Raw genomic sequence first — 12,550 nt, forward strand, 5'->3', positions numbered from 1 at the left:
CAGTCCCTCTATTCTTTGGAAATTGTAGTTAAAACCAAGTTCAACATCATTTAAAAAATACACCAGATTACTGCATTTGACAATGTACAATCATAAATACCAGCATTTATTGAAAAATCACTATACATTTCCAAAACCAAGAAATTGTGTTCTATGAACATGAAAAAAATATATCAGTAAATAGAGACAGAAGCTGAAAAAGACAGAAAGATGTAGTTGGGGGACAGGGACATTTAAGCACCTATTAAAAGTAGGCTCAATTTTCTCAACATGTCAAAAAAACGAACATAATCAGAATAAGGTGAAATGAAGTTGGAAAAGATTTCTCAATAGAAAAAGAAAAGAAAAAGTAGGTAATTTGGACTTCATCACATTTCAAAATGCCCTCCTCTGAAAAACAATGCTAACAAAATGGTATTTATAATATTTAATTACAGTTTCAATTTAAAAATACTGTAGAGTACGTTAATAATTGACATTTAAAAAATTTATTTTTTCTATAACAAATTTTTGCTAATATACATATATATTTTGATCATCATAAAACTCAGGAACAGTTTACTTAGTATGAGCTTAATATTTTGCTTCTATATAGCATCTTCTCGTGTATTTTCATCTGTGAGTGGTGTGCAGAGTTGATACATTTTGGTCCATAAGGCAAGTTTGCTCTTATCTATGCCATTGTGTGAACCAGAAGTTCTTCAGTGTAAGATCTTATACCCTGAGAAATAGAATACGTGAAGAATTTTAATATCCAAAATGATGGCTTCCAAATTATACCTTGTTTTTGCCCTGCCTACAAAACTTAATTTGGAAGAGTTTCCCCCGAAAGTAATGCATCACACTACCAATTCACTCTTATTCCTTGCTTAATATTGTTTCAGAAAGTTTCACCTGCCAAAAGATGAAAGGTGAAGATGCAGTGATCATCTGGCATCAGCATTTTTGGCTGATTGTAAAATGCATGCTCATGAAATGGAGAAACACATGTCCAAAGTTCTGTTTGGTTCAGGTAGTGTTATTATGAATGTCTGGTAAAAGTGAGGCAGGAAATTTGAAAGTATAGAGTACATTTGACGTAATTTCAGACAGTACTGTTCTTGGATTTTGAACAACCAATTTAGGTAATCCCTGATTTATTTAATTCCTCCCTGATTCTAATGGTAGGAAAATTCTAAGTCTTAGTCTCTGATACTCTTTCTTGAGTTTATCTCCTATTGTATGTTGTCGATGGGAAGTGTGTGAAAAAAAGCGGAAAAGATCTTTGGATGGATTTGCTGGCCAGACATCATTTTATGCTAAATATTACATCACTTTTTACTGTTAAAAGCAAGACATTTATTTAAAATATTTATGCATCTTTCAGTTTGGTATATCATTATCAGTGATAAATCTGTATTCTTTCAAGCTATTCTTGAAATTAAACTTTTCTCTATTTGTTTAAAATGCATCATATACTATTCTGGTCCATGACTTTTCAACTTTTATTTAATTTATTTATTTATAACATTTCAACTTTCTGATGCAATTGTAGAAGGAATCCTCATATGGAAAAGAATCACTATATGGTTTAATAATATTAAAATTACGTTTTGAAAAGTTTCATACATATGTATTTCTTCTATTAAATTAAATGGGCTTGCAATGGCTAAAACATTCTGAATATATTACTTTAAAGAAATGTCTTGTCTTGCAGGTTTGAGTTAAGTATGTACAAAATTTCTTTGGAATAAATTTGCAAAATAAGTGTCTTTGGCAAAGAATTTGGGGTATTGGACCTAATCATAAATTAGTGAATAATGACTATTGTGCTTAAACATTGGTAATACTATTTAGCATTAATATGTCACGAACATTTTGGCAGGAGACAAGAATGACTGGTTTTGTTGAATCTAGTTTGAATTGATTTTTTTACAAAATCTCATCTTGATTTTCTTTTCCTATAATTATTTGTTTAGGTGATTTCACTCAAGTTTATTACAACAAAAAAAATTGCATTAACAAAAATAAAATGACTTGTACTTATACAAATCTCGTTTCTTTGAGGAACCAAATGATATTGAAAATGCTTTCAGTAGTCTTGTTTCACATGATGTTCCATTTTGGATCATTCCTAACAAAGATTAAGTTTATTCAAAATAGACAAAAAGTGAAAACTGTGGTCATGATCTTTTCTGAATCCTAACATTGAGATAAACTGTCTATAAAACTTTGCAGTTTTTTACATCAACATAATTTTCCAAATTGAAAACCCATTCTGAGAATTGCTGGGAATTTCTCAGGTTGACAAATGATGGAAAACAATTAAAGTTTAACTGGCCATGAGATTCATGTGCACGGGCTTCATTTGGGGAAAGAAGGGCCTTAGCTGAAAGGGCCAACTGCTGCTTGCAATGCTGCATCTCTGCCCTTTTGAAAGAATAACTACAGGGAAAATTTCAAGTCTTCAGTTTTTGTTAGGCTTGGATTCTGACGCTGCTCTTCATTCCCAGTCTGGTAGTTTGAAATCATGTTTTATCTTGTGTGTGTGTGTGTGTGTGTGTGTACATACATATATACCTTCTATATGTATATCTGAGTATAATCATGATGCACTAGAATGGCTAATGATACAATTTGCTTAGGGGATGATTGTGATCACTTTCAAGTCTCACACACACAGAACAGACTACAAGCCACGCTTCAGTTTACAAACTTGAGCCTTGAGTTTGTGCTTCATTTATCACACTGCTACTCCACCAAATGGTACAGTGGCTCTGACCCAGATAACTAACTATGGTGAAACCACATAGAGCAGGGATGTCTGGATTATGCAAAATCAGCATCCAAAACATTCAGAAGGGAAATAACAACAGCAACAGTACGACACCGGGCTCTTTTGGTACTAATCAAGTGTCTTGTTCATTGCTGCATTCAATCTGCACAGCAATTCTTTCTGGAGACATCATAGCTGTCTGGCTACTCTATTTTATTTAAAGGACTAGATACCACAGACATCTTCTCATTCAGAAATGTTGAGTATTCTCCAGTTTATATTACCAGGTTAATAACTGCTTTTGCAGTCTTTCTAATCAAGCAAGAAGAGAGACATTTCATCCCTATGTTACCGAGTTTCTCCCAAGTTCTGATGAGCAACTTGAATTTAAAATAGGTCTCCAGGGCTTCCCTGGTGGCGCAGTGGTTGAGAATCCGCCTGCCGATGCAGGGGACACGGGTTCGTGCCCTGGTCCGGGAAGATCCCACATGCCGCGGAGCAACTAAGCCCGTGAGCCATGGCCGCTAGGCCTGCGCGTCCGGAGCCTGTGTTCCGCAATGGGAGAGGCCACAACAGTGAGAGGCCCGCATACCGAAAAAAAAAAAAAAAGGTCTCCAAAGCCATGGATGAGGTTATATCATTTTTACAAACAGTTGCACTTCCAGCCATTCAGGGAATATTTTCTCATTTTTTTTTTGACTCCTACATTTTTAATAAATGAAAAGGTACAAAACTCAATATGTATCCATATTTACTAGAGCTATGAGTATAATCACTATCAGAAAATTCTAAAATTAAAATTTGTATTCACCTCTCCCCTTACTAATCTTATATTTATCAGTATTCTAACTAAGCAGAGCATGTAATCCCACATTTGTCTCAGGAGTTACTCCAAGCACTAGATATGATTGGATTTTCTGATAATGAAATGTTCACACTTCATGAGGAACAAAGAAGTTCACCATGAGGTCTATCTTCCCTTCTCCTTCTAAGGACTTTAATTTCTCATGGTTACCTCCATACTGGGTAATGGTGGCACCATGGGAGACACGATAATCCATGTATTCTTGTAATACATACAGAGTTTTATTAAGAATCCCTGGAAAGGGGGACACTATGTTATATACTGTCAGAATACTTAAAAAAAATACGAGTCATTTACTTTTTAAACAAGAGAATCTGATTGTATTAAATGTGGGTTAAACTCAAAGGACTCTTTAAATTGAACTTTAGTGATTTTCTCATTTGTACAAGAGTATCCAAATCCAAGGTCTTAACATCATGATAAACTGTCTAGAAACTCATCTTACTAAGAATGCATAAGACCCTGCAAAGGTTGTCCTGTGATGCCTGAAACATGTTCACAGCTGATTTATGCCAGAACAGAAGCTATGAAGAACTCTGAAGGAGAGTCAACAGCTGTTAAGGGTTCTCATTTCCAGGTAAGTACACTTTTCCATTATGTGCTGCACTTAACAGGTAACATCAGCCTTGTTTGGACAGTCTTTTCTTCATCTTCCTTATTTCTTTATGTTAAGCTGATCAACAAATTTATATAAGCACCCACAGATAACTGTTCTTTATTAGAACACTCATCATATTTAGGCCACTTCCTGAAGACATGTAGAGCAAATCTTAATGCTTTCACTTAGATGTTTCCAATATAAATTGTAAAGGAGATAATTTTTTTCCTACACAGGAAATTACTTAGTATCATCAACTGTATGTATAGATGATATTATACATCAACTATACCTCAATTTAAAAAATTGAAACAAAACAAAACAGTATGTAGGTTCTCAGATTTTCATAAGAGATGACTAAAGTCCCTTTACTCACCTCTTTCCTAACAATGACCCTGGACATTTCCACTTAGGTCTTGAGGTACATATTCTTTTGGGTCTCCTCAATCTTATTCTCATATTTTAAATCTGGTAACAGAAAATAAAACAGGAAATTTATTTTATTTTATTATTATTATTTTTGGCGATGCCGCATGGCTTGCAGGATCTTAGTTTCCTGATGAGGGATCAAACCCAGGCCTGCAGCAGTGAAAGCATGGAGTGCTAACCACTGGACTGCCAGGGAATTCCCAGGAAATTTTTTTTTTTTAAACTGATTTAATCTTTGGTTTAATAACTCCAATGTTCTAGTAATGAAATGGAGAATACCCACTTATGTACTAACTCACACATTCAATACCCACTTATGTACTAACTCACACATTCCTTCTCAACAGGGAAAATGTACTTGTCTAAAAAGGAACATACTAGTTCATTATTTGTGTTAATAATGGAAACAGTAGAACATGTCTGAGAGTATCTTTTCAAGAGCTGCACTAGGGATGGAAATCCGATTTAAGCTTTAGAATCTCAAACATCTGAACTGACATTACTGAAAAGCAGAAAAGCAAACAATGCTGACAGAAAATATTCTACATTCTCTCCTGTGGCTTTTATAACCTTTGAAAGGAAACTGGTTTCCACTGAAACTACCGATTTATACTAAAGGAGTATTGGTGCCTTGTGTCTTCTCCCCTGTTGAAAAGTTCTCAGTAAATGCTTTGACTCCCTCACAACACTGATGGGACTTTTTCTCCAGCATGGTTTTTCCTATGTCTGGAAAGATTTGAGTTCTGACTAAAGGCTTTCCCACATTCATGACATTTGAAGGGTTTCTCCCCAGTGTGGATTCTTCAATGCTGAATCAGGATTGCACTTCAGCTGAAAGCCTTTGCACACACATCACATGTATAAGGTTTCTCTCCACTGTGGATTCTCTGATGTCGATTAAGGGCTGAGCTCTGACTAAAGGCTTTCCCACATTAATCACACTTTTTTGGGGGGGGGACGGTTTCCCTGTCTTCTTTCAAACTTTCTGTCTTGTTCACAGGTTTCTCTAAATGTGAAACTCTGGGAAGCATTCATTTGAAGAGTGTTAGACACTTTGTAATGCAGTTCTTTGCCTGAAGAAGTCTTTTGCCTTGAAGCTGATTTCACATTTATAGTTCCAGTGTCTCTAACATTTTGTCTTAAGGTGTGAAGCCCCTTCGATGCCCACTGCAGTTGCTTTTTTGTGGGCTTAAGCTGGCTACGTGGTGTCTCCTAAGTGATTTCACAAGTTGGTAGCTTCTTTGCAAGCATGTCCTCATTTCGTCCAAAAAAAGACCTGTTCAGCTGCCCTGTCATGCTCTTTCTCCAGCTCCTCCAGCATCTCCACAGCTTCCTCTCCACTCTCTGGTCGGTTCTCTTGAAACCAGGCCTGCAGCTCCTCAGGCAACATGGCCAGGAACTGCTCCAGGATCTGCTCCTTGCTGTGCACCTCTGGCCTCAGCCACTGACAGAAAAGCTCACGCATCCAGCTCAGGGCCTCCTGGGGCCCAGGTGATTCCTGGTAGTCAAACTGCCTGAACCGCTGGCAGTAGGTCTCTGAGCTGTAGTAGCTGCTCCAGTGGCGGCTGGAGACCATATTATGGGCCTGCCCTCCCTCTTCCACCTTCATTGCTAGAATGCAGTCAGGGTCCCCTGAAGTTTGTGGAAGGAGTTTTGATGTCTTTCTCAATCTTGCAGACATTTGGACTGGGAATAGCTCAGTACTGCTAGGCTTTAATCTTCAAGAAGGTGAAACTCCTTATGGACACTCCTCCAGCCTAGGAAGGACGACCCCACGTTTTGGGGGAGAAGACAGGGAAGCCAGGGAATATTTTCTTAATGTTACCTCCTATTCACAGCTTAAAACATGAATCAAAAAATCTTACTGTCCTAAAACTATCCAGAGCTATTCAAAATTATTATGAAAGTGAAGTTTATTTTAAATTAATTTTCCTTACTTTTTTATAGCAGCAGAATTTCAGAGACATTTTGAATTACACATTTCAAAGTCAAGGCATTTTAAGATGTCTATTTACTTAGGATGTTTTACATATGAAATTTTGGCAAAAGAGATGGTGGTTAAACGTGTTCAACTCATTTATCCTATGGTTTCTTGGAAAGAAGTGACCACAACACTCACAAATTAGTGAGAATTGGGCAGTTTGGCCTAAATCTACACCTGGTACAAAACTGAAAAACATACGTCTGTGTTTATTTAGGATAAGAAAATTATTATTTTAGATGTTCAATTAAATAAAATCTTTATAACTTAACTGTGAATACTTCACAAGAATTAAATTTCTGCACTTAATAATTTAAAATATTACACTTGCAATTCTACTTTTGTAACTTCTATTAATCATTAATAATCCATTTAATAAAAGATTCTTAATGTTCAGCACAGAAAATTTAAATAGGGCTCATAAACAAGTAGGATAATAGACAGGAAAATGCATATAAGTTCCCAAGGATAGAATTAAGAACTCTAGTACTTTTAATTAGCATTTGCCTTTTTAGAAATAAGAGAAACATATACTAATGTGTTTCTCACAGGCCTGATCTTTCTCGGTCTATGAAAATCTATCACACTTATAATTCAGTAAAACATTTGTCTTTGTACATTTATATCTTCCCATTAGCTAAAGGAATGACAGGTGAAGATGTCAGTTAAAAGACTTTTATTACTGTAATTAGAATTAATTTTCAGCAATGAAACAGATCGTACAATCACTAATGTAATTCTATATTGATTTTAGCTATTAGACTTGTTTCTTCTATTACAAGGATTATTTTAACTGTGTTTGGATGAATATACCTAATACAGGGTAACTAGGGTCTCCCAAAATAAGTACCAGCAGATTACAAGGCAAAGGTAATATTTTAAATTGAATTTATGTAATGGCACTTAACATTTTCTTTATATAATACTTTACCCATGTGCATTCATTTAAAATTCCTACCATAAATTCTAAAATTACAAATTAGCTTTAAGATTAAAAGGCAGAGATAAAAAATATTTTGCCTAATACAAATTATGGGACAGGAATAAAGTGACCATATTTATGTGCCTTAAATCAAACTTTCAACCACTGGTAGAAAAATCCTCAAGATTATTTTCACCTTCCAAGATACACATTGTTATTTCTAATCACCCAGTCTAACTAGTTAGTGGTTCCTCTAACTCAGTCATCCCATTTTTGTCTACACTCTCCTGCCATATGTTAAACCTGGCCCTCACTGTTTATACAAATACTCAACATTTTTTACTTGCTTAAAATCCTAGACAGTTGTATTATGCATGGGTCTCTTTCCTGCCTCAATGATATTTTACATTCCATATAGGCAAGAACCAGACCTTGTATACTGACTGGTTTTGCAGTGAAACTGCACGTAAATTTCATTTCTAAAAGCAATATATAAGTGCATTTTTTTTGCCTGTGCCACAACGTGGGCGACCTTAGTTCCCTGACCAGGGATTGAACCCGTGCCCCGTGCAGTGAATGCACGGAGTCCTAACCACTCGACAAACAGGGAAGTCCCTAAGTGCACTTTTAAACATCCTCATATCTGCAATATCAATCAAAATGATAACGTTATCAGAGTATAGTCATTACATCAATAACCTTAATTCTACTTTTTAATAGTCCCATTGCCTGATATACTTTAGTTTTAGCTTAATTCATTCTAAGCGTTGATCCTGAGAGTCAGTGTTATTTTTAGATGACTTGTCGGCATTTTTCCTGAATACAAGTGCTGCTTTGCAACAAGAGGCTAAACTTGTAAGTGCCAGTTTTTTGCTTTAAGAGAGTTCTCTTCTCTAAAATGAACCTGAGCCTTGCATCCAATCTATGCAAGTGGCTATTTTATATTGAGAAACAACTCATACCATTGTCTAATTCTGTTAACATTTCTCCTTTTTCAAACTCTTAGTTATATTCAATGGACTATCACTTTACTCACAAAGAATAAAATAACAGCATAATGAATATAATGTATTTTTTCTGCAAAGTCAGCAGGATGCTAACATAGTAAAGTGATCATCTAATTCTGTAAACATATGCTTATATGGTGAGTTAAGCCACCAACATGTAAACCTGTGTTTTTAGCACAATTAAATATTTGGTGTTTTAGACTGGATGAGATTAAACTTGTTTGGCTGAAGATTCCATTTACACTTATGCAAACAACAGCATATCGTTACCTAATATAACTAGCTTCAACATATTACACTAAAGTAAAGTAAAATTGTATATTTTATGTAGTTTTTTTGATAAATGTTACTTATAAGAAGAAGCTACAGGTGAGTACTTCTTAATTTTTTAGATGAATTACAATTTATATAAAATAACTTACCAACTGAAGGATAGGAAATACATAATGGTCAGAGAAAATAAACTTCAACTAAGAAAAACAATTGCATATTTAATTAAGGCATTTTCAGCTTAAAATGTACTGAATAATATTTAATCTTATTTTTCATTGTTTATAATCTTTTATGTTAGGATTATGTTTTGTTAATCTTTGTTAATTCTCAACTTTTATCACCTATAACAGTCAGTTGTACTTATTTGCAGATACATGGATATTGTTTAAACTGAACAAAAGTAAAATAGAAATGTCTCTAAAAGTTTCAGAATAGAAAAATAATTTAAAAGTTTACTTATTATCTAAGTTCATTTGTTGAAGTATTTTAAAAATTAAACAAAAAATTTTTAATTTATATAAAAGGCACATTAACTTTTCTCAGGACCCAGAATTATCCAAAATATTACTGATAAAAGTTAAATACATTTGAGCTAAATGGTAAATAATATTCTGATATCAATTATTATGAGACACATCCCAAACCTTTCTTAAAGAGGAACAAATTTAAATCATTGGCTGAAGGAGTAAAGAGATGACTATTCTTGAACATAACAAAGAAGTTGCTTATTTGGGCTGTCAAACTCTTAAAGTTAAGAATCTATAATAGTTCAGAGCACTGTAACTCCAAAACATGTGAAAAGACAGGTTTTCTTTTTTTTCTTTTTGCGGGCCTCTCACCGTTGTGGTCCCTCCCGTTGCGGAGCAGAGGCTCCGGACGCACAGGCTCAGCGGCCATGGCTCACGGGCCCAGCCGCTCCGCGGCACGTGGGATCTTCGAGGACCAGGGCACGAAGCCGTGTCCCCTGCATCGGCAGGCGGACTCTCAACCACTACACCACCAGGGAAGTCCAAAGACAGGTTTTTAAGTGAAAGGGCTATCAGATATAACCTAGATGTTTTCTGGCAGATCCCAATTTACTAGGTGATCAAATGAATATACTGTATTGTCTCTTGACTAATTTAACTTGCAGCCCATAATGAATTAAAACTGTCAGAAATATTTCTGCCTAAAATACACGTTCTTTTTGGACTTCCCTGGCAGTCCAGTGGTTAAGACTCCGCACTTCTACTGCAGGGGACATGGGTTCAATCCCTGGTCAGGGAAGATCCCGCATGCTGCGCGGCACGGCCAAAAAATAACACAAAAAACCCACTATACTTTCTATTGTCCTTTCTTTGTCATCACTCAAAAAGCTCATAAAATAGTAAAAATTAAAAGATCATTTAAAAAATACACTTTCTTTTTATCTTTAAATATAAGTAATATACAGTTATTATAGATAATAACGGATAAGTGAAAAAAAAGAAAGAAAGAAAGAAAGAAAGAAAGAAAGAAAGAAAGAAAGAAAGAAAGAAAGAAAGAAAGAAAGAAAGAAAGAAAGAAAGAAAGAAAGAAAGAAGGAGGGAGAAAGGAAGAGAAGAAGGTAGAAAGGAGGGAAAGAAAGGTGGAGAGGAATAGGGGTCCAGGGAGAGAAGAGAAAAGTCACTATAATTTCTACCCTTGAGAGAATGTGTGGACTTTCTAATACATATCCTTCCAGAGATTATCTGTGTATATGAGAATGTGCATATTTTTGTGTGGATTAATATATCATAAGCTTTCCCAGGCCTACACACAGCCCTGCACATGCCTGTGGACTTCTATAATACCAGGAACATGTCAGAGATTTTGTGAAGCCCTTTATGGACATCCTATTTTTTATTTTTTTTTTCAAGTTTTTTGGTCAGCCCCTTATTAACTCCAACTGGTACACCACCCCAGGCACCTGTGATGATAAACAATCCCCTCTGAATGTTTTTGACGAAAGCCCTAGGGGTATGGCTGATCCCATCCAGCAAGCTCTGAGTCAGGTCAATTAAAGGCAAGCCCTGATAATGGAGCTTTCCTGTGAGATACCAGAAAGGTCAAAAAGTGAAAATTGTCTAGGGGTGGTGTTTTTGGAGAGCTCCAAACCATTCTTCACCTGCCCTAAGCTGCTGGTTTTGGGGCTGTTGATTTTCAAGTCTGCTTCAGAGCTGGGGTAAACGGGATGAGGTAAAGATGAGACAAAACACCACAAAGCTCGCTGTTCATAACGAAATTCAGCAGTAGTTCTAGAATAAACATTCTGAATAAATTGATTTTCAACCATTTTTGCCAATGTTCACACTCCTTTTATAGAGGAGCATGTTTTTGGAGATTCTTACTCAAATCATCACTGAAATGCTTCTGTCCCTCAATACGTTTTAAGGGTGTGAAGTGGTCCCGACCCCAAAATGTTGGAGAACAGAAGTCATAGATAAATACAGAGAAGGTAATTAAATTTGGCCCCAGAATAATCTGAAAGAGTAAATTTGGTGACAGTGACTTTCTCCTTCTTGCAAAATGCTGTGCTCTGTTGAATATCCAATCTATCCAATAATTCATTAATAACACACATTTTGGGTTATCTCATTTACTGATTGATCAAAATCATATTGTTTTAGTTCAATAACTTGAAAATATCAATGTGTTTGAATTTAAAGAGACTGTTTTTGCTAGGTAAATATAGATACAGATTTCTCCATTTTGTTCCCACAGCTGTTATTGAGAAAGCATGTCAAAGATAGATGGGTCTCTTAAAGTTCTAAAGGATATTTTATTATTTTTATACATCTTTATACATCTTTATAGTCAATGATGACACTCATCTGGTCCTGATACTTATCTTCGGCCTTTTTTTATTAATAACTATAAAATTTAAATGATACAGGTATAATTTTTGAAATCATTATTGATATCAGAATATAGATTGTAAGATAGTTGAAAACGCTTGATTCCTAATATTTCCAGTAAGTAACAATCATGCATTTCCAATATTATTTGCTTAATGCTGAAGGATAGATTTTATATTTATATATTTGCTTCTGGTTCACAATGAAACAATTCTGCACATTTCAAATATAGACACACTTTTATTTATTCAATTCTAGGTAAAATTTTGTATTTGTCAAAGTATCCTCTAATTGGTGAGTTCCTCAAAAATAATGACTATGTTTCCTTTTTTGTTCTTTGTGCTCTGATTATATTGCTCATCTGTTCTGATGATATTCTTCAATTTTTTTAAAACAATTTTCAATGATCTTTTCCATTTGTATTCATTTTCATGTCTACATACAAATGCATGGTGGAGGTTGTACCAACACAATGACTTTCTTCGTTCTGCCAGGTGCTGAGGTGGTCAATTAGCACAATGAGCCAAACGGAGAATAACAATCGAAGCTTTATTCTCTCACAAGAAGTCAAAATAGGCACAGCTCCCCAGTCTTTAGTTTTACCCAGGAAACAGCACCTGGAGAGTCAGGTGCATTAGTGCAGATGGGGGGAGTCATCTCCCCCTTGAGAGGCCCTAAAGGAAAGGCTCCTGTCATTTTATGGATCCAGGATAGTGTAGAGAAGGAGAGCAGGGAAGAACTAGGAGTAGAAAACTACCAAGTCCAAGTGGAGAAAAGTGTCAAGTCCCTCCCCCATCCCAATAAGGAGGTCTCCATGGAGACACCTTAAAAGTGCCTCAGTCAAGGTCCTCTGATGAAAAGATTT

At 35.5% G+C, this 12,550-nt stretch overlaps 1 pseudogene; it reads right to left on the reverse strand.

Annotated features, from left to right (window-relative positions):
• Window positions 1–5,327: 5,327 nt before the first annotated feature.
• LOC131742415 (zinc finger protein 396 pseudogene) lies at window positions 5,328–6,328 on the reverse strand (annotated as a pseudogene).
• Between the last annotated feature and the right edge of the window lie 6,222 nt (window positions 6,329–12,550).

This window comes from Kogia breviceps, chromosome 15 (assembly GCF_026419965.1).
Source record: "Kogia breviceps isolate mKogBre1 chromosome 15, mKogBre1 haplotype 1, whole genome shotgun sequence".
Taxonomy (NCBI): Eukaryota; Metazoa; Chordata; class Mammalia; order Artiodactyla; family Physeteridae; genus Kogia; species Kogia breviceps.